Source organism: Pleurodeles waltl, chromosome 1_1, assembly GCF_031143425.1.
Source record: "Pleurodeles waltl isolate 20211129_DDA chromosome 1_1, aPleWal1.hap1.20221129, whole genome shotgun sequence".
NCBI classification, from domain to species: Eukaryota; Metazoa; Chordata; class Amphibia; order Caudata; family Salamandridae; genus Pleurodeles; species Pleurodeles waltl.
Window position 1 is genome coordinate 24,627,056 of NC_090436.1, and position 11,607 is coordinate 24,638,662.

General features: G+C 46.6%; 1 long non-coding RNA gene across 1 annotated transcript; it reads right to left on the reverse strand.

Annotated features, from left to right (window-relative positions):
* Window positions 1-2,699: 2,699 nt before the first annotated feature.
* LOC138282498 (uncharacterized) lies at window positions 2,700-3,201 on the reverse strand. The gene is made up of 3 exons (XR_011200987.1): window positions 3,182-3,201; window positions 2,840-2,897; window positions 2,700-2,722 (listed from the first exon to the last, which is right to left on the reverse strand). It is a non-coding gene; the product is annotated as an uncharacterized lncRNA (long non-coding RNA).
* Window positions 3,202-11,607: the final 8,406 nt, after the last annotated feature.

Sequence of the window (11,607 nt, forward strand, 5' to 3'; positions counted from 1 at the left end):
TGTGAAGACGAGAGTCATTATTACAAAGACCCCCACCATCTTTCAATGCATGAAGAAGACATATGGAATGTAATATGCCCTAATACCCTAGTGCGTAAGACCTAACCTCCTACCTAAAGAAGAGCTGGGTTTGTTAAACCTAATCTGCAAATGCCATGTCCATGAAAGGAGCCCCCAACCCTCGTTACCTTGGAATGAGGTCTCTATCTCAGACTCCGTAGGGACACGAAGACTGGGTCAGCGTCAAAACGACTTGCAGCATCGATATCAGCGATGGTGGCGATGCCCTCTGGTCGGAATCCCTCTGATTATCTGTCTAAAGTGCAATATATTTATACAGATCTTCAAGGACCCCTGACGTAGGTGTGTTCCCAAACAATAGATAACAGACATGCTTGGGACGGCAATTATCCCTTGAAAGTATAGAGAGGGAAAATCCCTAAGTGTGAAGGCCTACTGTTTGTTTGTCTTTGGTGCTAGATCTTGACGCCTTAGCGCGGTGACACTGTTAATGTAACCCATAACAAGTGGCCTAACTCTAAACAAGGCAGCCATCTTAGAAATAAATAATTAAATGTGCTAAGACAGAGCAAGCTAAGTAGGTTAAAAGTCACTAGGTGACGGGGGCACGAGTCTGCAAGCCAAATGCCAAGCTAACTCCTGTTATCCCATTAAAACGAAGTAGGATTCACTACAGCATCACCGGTAAGGTCTGAAATAGAATTAAGATGTTAGGCAGACGGTCTTTTTGAGGGCGGCCGCTCGACCAAGCCAGGGGATCCTGAAATGTTTCCACCGGGCTAAATCTTGTTTTAGAGGACAGAGCAGGGCCCCGTAATTAAGGGATGCAGCTGCGGGCGTAGAAGGAGCTCTATGAATCCCCAGGTAAGGGATGGAATCAGTTACTCGCTGGATCGGGTATTGCAGTGAAAGGTGTGCTATTGCTGCTTGAGAGACGGAGAGGTTTGTTAACACTGACGTGAAACCCTGTCGCCTGTCTAAAAGTCTACAATTCTGCCAAAAAGGCCTAAAGGGCTTTGATCGGGTTGTCCAATGCCACCAAGACGTCATCTGCATAGAAACTAATTGTGTGTTCCACCCCGCTGAACATGAGCCTGGTGATAGCTGGATTGTCTCAGACACGTTGGGCCATAGGCTTCATGGAGAGGGCAAACAGCAGGGGCGAAAGGGAACACCTCTGCCGTGTGCCTCTGCCTAGGGGAAAGGGTGCCGAAGTGTGCACGTTCACTCTGATTGTTACCTTGGGGTCCGCCATAGTTGCTTAGGACCCACTTTTGGAAATGCTCACCAGTGCCAAAATGGGCGAGCATAGCCGCCAAAAGGCCAGTGAACGTGGTCAAATGCCTTTTTGGCGTCAATAGCCAGGAGAATAATTTCCCATCGGGAGCGCTTAGCTTCTATGAGATGTAGGATGCGATTAGTGTTGTCACTTCACTGTCTGTAGAGGACAAATCCTGCCTGATCGGGGTCAATCAAACCCTGCATGAGGGGCACCAACCAGGCGGCCAATATACTGGTAAAGAGTTTGATAGCCACAGTAAGAAGGGATCCTGAGTGGTATGAACTGCATTGTTGCTTGTCCTTCCCTGGCTTAGGAATGACTACTATAGATGCATCCAACATCATGAGCGGAATCGTATTTGGACCCGCGATCGAGTTGGATAGCTGAGTCAGGATAGGGGCCAGAGTAGAACAAATATTTTTATAGAAGAGGGCCTGGAAGCTGTCTGGTCCCGGCGACTTTAGGAGTTTCTGATGAGCAATTGCCGAAATGACTTCTATCTGTATCAGGTGGTCAAGGGTGTCCGCTTGCTTAGGAGAAAGCCACAACATATTTGTTTTATCTTAAAGGTTTGGACTGTCTGGGTTTAACTCTTGTCTCCCAGCGGCCTGCCGTTGTGCTCTCAGTCCATTAGACAGCAGACATCCACATCTGTCTTCCCCGATGTAAAAGGAATGTTGAAGTCGTAGCTCGGCATATTCAGCCTTGCCGAGCTCAAGGCCTGCCAACTGCCTGCGGGCTGGTTCTAATTGTCTAAATACAAGGAGGGGGAGGGACCGTAGATTTTTTTTGGTCCAGTGTACAGTAACCCACATTGAATAGTATTAAACAAAGGTACACCGTTCCAACATGCTATGACATGCTAGGAGACCTGGTGTCTCAGGAGCAAAAGCCCTCAAGCATCACAATGGATGACTAGCATCATCATCGGGAATGCTCCACGCTAGGCCGGCGCTGCAACGCCTGATGGGCTCCCCCGTAGGGGGCTCTAAGCCGTGTCGATCTGATAATGACTGGTAGGTTCAAACTATACAGACCAAACATTAATGGAGAGAGCAATAGATAGGAAATTTAAAATTGGTTATTCATCCAGAAAAACATTATAATTTTAATCAGTTCGAAAGGGGATGAAGACCAAGATTTAAAACAACCTGGAAAGTAACAGAATGAGTTATTATGCTCAATTACTTTCAAAGAGCTCAAAAAAGACGTAGAGGACTGCACTACTTATGGTGCCTCTAAACTAGGGTCAACATGTTTCGCGTCTGCGGTCCAGCCGGATCCATTGACGCTTCATCAGGACCAAAAATAAACATGTCTTCTCCAATTAATACAAAAATTTAAGAATGAAAATCTAATTTTGCATGAAGAGACAGTCACTTACGTCAAGCGAACTGGCTAAATCAAAAGAAGGTCACCCTAGGAGACACAAAGATAAAAACACCAAAAATAGATTTAAGATTGTAAAGGTGCATTAGTGAAATAAAATAATATATGTGATGGGTCAGTGTGAAATTTGTATAGAGTTTGGCTTACCAACCCCAATTTGTGATCAGGCCCCTTGGGAAGCACATGCCCAGGACTCGAGTAGACGCTGTTCATCAGTAAAACAAGTGATAGACAGTGAAATATATTAGAGCACTGTTTAGGAATTAATTTGCACATAGGGTTAATTTCAATGCCACAAAAAAATCCCGTCAGAGAAATGGCCATACAAATGACTTAATTATATATATACATAGTCTAAAATCCAGGACCCGAACTCCCAAGTCAGGTAAAATTCGTGACAAAAAAGAAACCGTTTTTTAAGCCAAGGGTTAATGTATAACCCTTCGTTGTATTTACGATTTCGTCGTCGGTCCTGTACTAAGGACCTACCCTCTAGGACAGCGCTCCCGAATCAAACCGTGACGAGCGCTGTCAGAGCCCTATGTAGACGCCGCAGAGCACGGAAGTGGAAGTGTCTTCCGGCTCGCGCGCGTCTCTTGTCAACACCATAAAAAAAGGACTACACCTCAAACCGGTCTGGGCCACAAAAATAAAGGAAGAACAACCTGCCCAGGGGTTAAAAGCAGGTCCTTATAACAACAGCACGGCCTGGAGTCAGAAATTGTTCAAATTAACCCCAATTGTGGTCAAAAACGGGGCATAGAAAAATTTAAAATTAGATGCCCTATATGAAAAATATCACTCGTTAATTTAAAATTTATAGTCCTCCAGTGTAAAAACAGATAGAGGAGGTAATCTTAATAAAGCCAAACAAAACTAGCCAGCTGGGGACAAACAGGTTTTTGTAATATGTCACATCCAAAGACAGAGGTTATCATTGCCACAACCAGTGCTTGAGCGAATACTGTACGAGTCTCTGAGTCATAATGTGAAAGACACGGAATATCGTCATACAGACCCCGATTGTTGGAATTTGACCATCAGGCTGACGTTCTCCAAGAGAAGCTTCATGAACGCCATTATCCACCCAGAATTGTGCACCAGGCACGAAAAAGAGCCAGGAACAATAATAGGGATGCCCTGCTAACTACCATTGACAAGGGTCCTCAGACCAGGCTAACATGTGTGTCTACTTACAGTCCCCTTTCAAATACGATCAAGAAACTGATTAACAAACGATGGCCAATACTAACACCAGGTCTCCTAGCATGTCATAGCATGTTGGAACAGTGATTCTAATTGTTGCCAGACCCTTGGGGCTCCAGTAAGTTTATGTATGCGCTCCAGTTTCTGTAATTGTTGGTATAAGCGCTCCCTTTTATCCCTGCAAAGTTTATTATCTGCTGCTGAAATGGCATTGAATTCCCCTCACATGATGACTTTTAGGGTTTCCCAGAGTGTGGGGATGGAAGTGTCGGCTGTGTCATTTGTTTCTAGGAAATCCACCAAAGCCTGCTTAAGCCTTTTTATCACTTTTGGCCTGTGTAACAGCGTTTCCCACAGCCTCCACCATCTAGAAGGGCGCTTCACCGGGGCAGATCAAGGGTAAGGGATACTGGAGCATGGTTGGAGAAGGAGCGCAGCTTGATTTCTGACGCAGTTTTTAGAGTATGAAGCTCTTTGGGTGCCATGAAGTGGTCAAGGCGGTTGTATGTTTTGTGGACATGTGAGTAAAAGGTGTAATCTTGCATTTGATGGTGTTGTTCTTACCAAATGTCTCTCAAACCCATCTCTTGCAGACATTGTGCACCCTCCCATGATAGGGCTCCTGTGTTTCCGTAACACTGTACAGATCTATCTAAATCGTTGTCGAATACCAAGTTAAGGTCCCTCCCCAGAAGCACCAACCTGTCCTAGGTAGACATCATCTCAGCCACTGCCTTGCGGAGGAAGCGTTCCTGGCTGTCATTTGGAGCGTAGAGGGACCCCAAGGTGAAAGTGTACTCACCACCGTGTAGTGTGTGGGCCAGCAATTGCCTTTTGATTTCAGTGACTTTACCCCCAATGTTGCTGCTGAAGGAGCCGGATGTCAGAAGGGTAACCCCCGTGGTTTTGGTAGGGGCGGAGGACAGAATTGGTTTGGAAAGGCCCGAGATCTCAACCTGTGCTAATCACTAGCTCATAAATGAGGCATATGTCTGCTCCAGACTGGTTAAGATAAGAGAGGATGGTGCAGCATGTGAGTGGGTTATTGAGCAGCTTTAAACTAAGGGCGATAACCTTAATAGTAGTATGCATATCATAAGGGGAAGGGATAGAGCGTGGGCCCCTCTGGGTTTTCCCGGTTCTATTTCATTGTTACCCCCCCAGTTTTGTAGAGCCCATCTGTGGATACGTCGGTGATGGGGCAGAGCCACGCGCATTGTGAGTACATCCCACCAATAACCATAACATCAACAACCAATAACAAAGCATCATAATCAACTAGCTGAAAACTTCAAATAAGTGAAATGTTCTACTGGAAAAGGATTACAAGTCTGTACCCTGGCTCAAGGCTCCCAGCCCCCACCCCTCTCCCACCCGCATCGAGTGGTGCTGTTGTCACAGAAGTCCCATCTGCCTCAGGTGGCATCAGTTTTGTCTGGATCCCCAGACAGCGTCTCCAGCATCACTCTCCTCTCCATCGCTGTAGTCTCTGGGTCGGCCGCCATTTTACTGCTTGCGCCTCTACCTCCCATGTGTCTCTCTCTCCAGGGCTTCCTTCCATTCTCTCCAGGGCTTCCTCACTCCAGGCTCTCCCCCAGGTGCCTCACCGCTGTCGCTATGTTGGCGAGTTCGTGGGGTTGATTTGCAGAGCAGGCAAGGAGTACGGCAGAGAAATGGAGAAACACGTCTTAACCGTCCGCCATCTTAGCCGCGCCACCCCATGTCTCCCATGTTAGAGAGTGTTATGTGACATGCATTTGGACAATGCACTTATACCATTTTTCTGGTTTGTTGGTGCTTTACAGGCTCATTAAATTAATAACAAAGCCATCCCTTATGTTACAGAGCACTTACAGGCTCTGCCAGCAAAGCTATTCCACAGGTTAACAGGACTTAAAAAACAGGATTCTGAAATCAGAGGAATCCTTCCAGTTGCAGTGCTCCTGTAGAATAAGGTATCTGTTACTCGTCAGGTTAAACAGATCTTACAGGCTCCGTCCTGTGACAGCTATTGCAGGAGGCTGGCCTGGCTTTTAGTGGTTACCTTGTGGTACTTACACCTTGTGCCAGGTCCAGTTATCCCTTAGAAGTAAATTAGAGGTGTTCTAGTAGCTTAGGCTGATAGAGGTCGCTATAGCAGAGCAGCTTAGGCTGAACTAGGAGACATGCAAAGCTCCTACTATACCACTTATATCATAAGAAAACACAATACTTAGAGTTACTAAAAATAAAGGTACTTTATTTTAGTGACAATATGCCAAAAGTATCTCAGAGGATATACTCCCTTAGGAGGTAAGTAATATACACAAAATATACACACACAAACCAAAATCAGGTAAATAACAGTTAGAAAAGTAGTGCAAACATTGTAGAACACAATAGAATGCAATAGGGAAAAATAGGCCCAGAGGCAACACAAATCATATACTCCAAAAGTGGAATGCGAACCACGAATGGACCCCAGGCCTAGTGTAGTGTGTAGAGGGTCCCTGGGAGTGTAAGAAAACACTAAGGGTGTCCAAGATACCCTACCCCAAGACCCTGAAAAGTAGGAGTAAAGTTTCCCTACTCCCCCAGAAAGACAGTAAAGTCAAGATAGGGGATTCTGCAAGGACAACAACTGACTGCAAAGCACTGAAGACGGATTCCTGGACCTGAGGACCTGTAAAGGAAGGGGAGCAAGTCCAAGAGTCACAAAAGTGTCCGGGGGGGGGGTGGACAGGAGCCCACTAGACCCCGGATGAAGGTGCAAAAGGGCTGCCTCCGGGTGGAAGAAGCCAAAGATTCTGCAACAATGGAAGGTGCCAGGAACTTTTCCTTTGGTCAGAAGATGTCCCACGGCATGCTGGAGGACACAGAAAGACCGCAAACAAGCCTTGCTAGCTGCAAGAGTTGAGGTTGAGGATTTTGGGTGCTGCCAGGGCCCAGGAAGGACCAGGAGGTCGCCCCTTGGAGGAGGAGACAGAGAGGGCGCTCAGCAATACAGGGAGCCCATGCAGAAGCAGGCAGCACCCGCAGAAGCAACTGAACAGGCATTCAGAAGATCTGAGGACGACGGTTTACTCAGCACAACAAAAGGGAGTCCCACGAAGTCAGAGTCCAACTCAGTGAGTTGAGCAATGCAGGACGGAGTGCTGGGGACCTGGGCTAGGCTGTGCACAAAGGAAGTCTTGCAAAAGTGCACAGAAGCCCGAGCAGCTGCAGTTCACGCAGTACACAGGGTTACTGTCTGGCGTGGGGATACAAGGACTTACCTCCACCAAATTTGGACAGAAGGGCCACTTGACTGTCGGGGACACTTGTACCCAGCTCCTGTGTTCCAGGGACCACGCTCGTCAGGATGAGAGGGGACCCAGAGGACCTGTGATGCAGAAGTTTGGTGCCTGCGTTGGCAGGGGGAAGATTCCGTCGACCCACAGGAGATTTCTTCTTGGCTTCAAGTGCAGGGTGAAGGGAGACAGCCCTCAGAGCATGCACCACCAGGAAACAGTTGAGAAAGCCGGCAGGATGAGGCGCTACAATGTTGCTGGTAGTCTTCTTGCTACTTTGTTGCTGTTTTGCAGGCGTCCTGGAGCAGTCAGCAGTCAGCGGTCGATCCTTGGCAGAAGTCGAAGAGGGAAGTGCAGAGGAACTCTGGTGAGCTCTTTCATTCGTTATCTGGTGAGATGCCCACAGGAGAGACCCTAAATAGCTCTTAGAGGGGGATTGGCTACAGAGAAAGGTAAGCACCTATCAAGAGGGGTCTCTGACATCACCTGCTGGCACTGGCCACTCAGAGCTGTCCATTGTGCCCTCACACCTGTGCGTCCAAGATGGCGGAGGTCTGGGACACACTGGAGGAGCTCTGGGCACCTCCCCTGGGAGCTTCTGGTCAGGGGAGTGGTCACTCCCCTTTCCTTTGTCCAGTTTCGCGCCAGAGCAGGGCTGGGGGGATCCCTGGACCGGTGTAGACTGGCTTATGCAAGGAGGGCACCATCTGTGCCCTTCAAAGCATTTCCGGAGGCCAGGAGAGGCTACCCCTCCCAGGCCCTTCACACCTATTTCCAAGGGGAGAGGGTATAACACCCTCTCTCAGAGGAAATCCTTCGTTCTGCCTTCCTGGGACAGGGCTGCCCAGGCCCTAGGGGGGCAGAAACATGACTGAAGCTTGGCAGCAGCGGTAGCTGCAGAGAAAACCCCAGAGAGTTAGTTTGGCAGTACCCGGGCTCTATGCTGGAGATCCTAGACATGTTACATGGCCATGTTCGGAGTTACCATTGTGACGCTACATATAGGTATTGATCTATATGTAGTGCACGCGTGTAATGGTGTCCCCGCACTCACAAAGTCCAGGGAATTTGCCTTGAACAATGTGGGGGCACCTTAGCTAGTGCCAGAGTGCCCACACACTAAGTAACTTTGCACCTAACCTTCACTAAGTGAGGGTAAGACATAAAGGTGACTTATAAGTTACGTGGACGTTATTTCACTCAGGCTGCAGAGGCAGTCCTGTGTAAGAATTGTCAGAGCTCCCTATGGGTGGCAAAAGAAATGCTGCAGCCCATAGGTATCTCCTGGAACCCCAATACCCTGGGCACCTAGGTACCATATAATAGGGAATTATAACGGTGTTCCAGTGTGCCAATCAGAATTGGTAAAATTAGTCACTAGCCTGCAGTGACAATTTTAAAAGCAGAGAGAGCATAACCACTGAGGTTCTGGTTAGCAAAGCCTCAGTGATACAGTTAGGCATCACACAGGGAACACATATAGGCCACAAACGTATGAGCACTGGGGTCCTGGCTAGCAGGGTCCCAGTGACACATATCAAACATACTGACAACATAGGGTGTCCACTATGAGCACTGGGGTCCTGGCTAGCAGGATCCCAGTGAGCCAGTAAAAACACTCTGACATATACTCACAAACAGGCCAAAAGTGGGGGTAACAAGGCTAGAAAGAGGCTACCTTCCTACAGCTATTACTTAAATCAGTCAAGCAGGTGGGCTCATAGGTTCAAGCATACAGCATCTGAAACCACAGCTACCCCTCACATTCCAGAGTCCTTACAGGCTCTCTGACAATAGTGCTGTGTAGGGAGCAGGGCTCTGTTTGCAGACCCCCCCCAATACACTTTTTTCCTGGTTTTTGATGCTACTTCGACTGAAGTGCACTGGTTCCTGTTAACCACGTCCCCAGTGCCAGTGTTTCTTCCCTAAAACAAGACACCTGGGGCCAGATGTACGGACCGTTTTGAATGGCGCAAACTGCGAAAATCGCAGTTTGCGCCATGCAAAACTGCCATCGTGATGCACATTCCCATTTTGCGAGTCGGTACCGATGCCCTAGATACCAAGGGTGCCATTTACAAGGGGCTTACAAAGGTGCTAAAGGCCTGGTCAGTTGGGGATCAAGTGACCAGGGTTCTTGTTTTAGGGGAAGGAACAATAGAACTAGGGACCTGGTTAGAAGGAACCCAGTGCACTTCAGTCAAAGTTGCATCAAAAACCAGGCAAAACGTAGGAGGGGCTATTGCAACCAAAACCCAGCTTCCTAAAGGCAGCAGAGCTCATCCTTTAGATTACCTATGTCATTTAGTACTAAGAGAACAGACCTCCCTTTTAGATTACCTGTATCTGTCAGTCCTCGACAGCAGACCTACCCCTTAGATTATCTAAATCTTTCAGTTCTCAGGCAGCAGAGCTACCCCTTATATTACCTGTGTCTAATAGGGTCAGACAGTGATGGCACACAGAGCCCATTCAATCTTGCCCCATGGCATGCCTTGACAGATCGAGAGTGGTGTAGTCACAGATGGACTTTGGTGGTCCTTGCTGTACTCGTCTCAATTTTAAGAAGTCAAGAACATGGATCTCATTTAGAGCTTGTGAAGGGTCACAACTGCAACCCCTCTCTTCTCCCTTGTGACCCCTGGCCCTGCCTTTGCCACCCCTGACCTCAAAGGTGGCCTCCACACTCCCTAATATTTGTCAATTTGTAATTCTAATAATAATAAATAATGTTCTATTATTCGATATTAGTGTAATAAAAACCTGGAGCACAGTTAGCTTAAACAAGACCTTTGGAGTCCGCTGAGGTATGTAAAAACTGCTTTTAAATATGTTGCGTGCCTGCTTACATGTGAGTGTGTATGTGAGAGGATATGTGTGAGCATGTATTTCGATCTGTTAGCTTGTTTGCGGGAGTGAAAGTGAGTGAGAATGAGTGAAAGTGAGCGAGAATGAGTGAAAGTGAGTGAGAATGAGTGAATGTGTGAGTATGAGGGGGAAATTTACTAAAATGCGACAATGCAGCAGAACAAGCAAAGATGCTGCGCTGCTTCAAAGGGAGAATGAAAAACAGCTCCATACATGAAGCTCTTTTTCGCTCCCTCGGAGCTGGTACACTTTAGGCTGCCATGCTGCAACACACACACACCCTTGCAAACCATGGTGCAAGAGTTTATGCCATCTGTCAAGCACAGGTTTTATACTGAAGGAGGGCCCTTCCTGTACAAAAACTTTCCTTAAATATTTTGATCATTTAGATGAGCCTTTATTACATTTAAAGATGGCCACCATAATCATTGAAAGGTCACGTAACATGTTACTACTTGAATGTTCTGCATCAGGGAGACTGGCAGCACGTGTATCTTACTAACACGGACTGAGCGGATGGCCAAGATGGATATTATATTTATTAAGTTGCAGAGGTCCACAACAGTAACAGCAATTACAATTGTCTCTAAACTCTGGGTATTAGTTGAGCATCTTTACCATTTCAAGATGGCCACTATAGTCACTGGAATGGTCACATGACCTGTCACTTCCTTATTTAGACATGCCGGAAAGACCAGCAACGTTTGATTCCGACTTGCTTGGGTTGAGCAGATGCGGATGGAGACAGACGCTAACTGTCGCATATTTAGAAGGTATCAATATGCTTCAGTGGAGGCAGAGTTTTTCTACAGTTTATGCTTATGGCGGTTAAGCGACTTTAGATTTGTTTACATGGGATTGTAGGTTGAAGTCCCCTTGTGTGTTTCTACGGAGACTATTTTTGCAACCTGTTGTAAGTAGCGGAATGTAGTTATTTTGGTTGGGAGCCTGACAGTGTATTGTATAGTGCACACTTTCTATGTTTTTGAGGTACTTTTTGAACTTTCCTTTTAATAGAGGTGGTGGCCTATACTATACATTTATATAAGGCACACAACCAAACATGGAATCTGTTATCCATCAATGTACATATCATTGTCATCCAAAATTCAGAAAGCGAAAAACCATATCCACAGTTCTTCAATTTTTATTGTCGATGTTTCAAGGAGAACCAATATTCATGTCTCCAATTCTTCAATTTTCCAGCTATTAATTGTAGATGACCAAAAGGAACTCACACACCAACATGTGTTTCGTCAGGGGTGTACCCCACGACTTCATCAGGGCTGTAATTGAAATTTATATTCCATTGTCTATATGTGTTTATAAATCCCGAAATTATATTCCAAAACATTAAACTTTTATACATTTCTCTTGCAAAGAGTGGGATCTTAATGTGTAAATATATAGGGGCATATTTATACTCCGTTTGCGACGAAATTGCGTCGTTTTTTTCGACGCAATTTCGACGCAAAACTAACTCCATATTTATACTTTGGCGTTAGACGCATCTAGCGCCAAAGTTCATGGAGTTAGCGTCATTTTTTGGCGTGAACACCTTCCTTGCGTTAA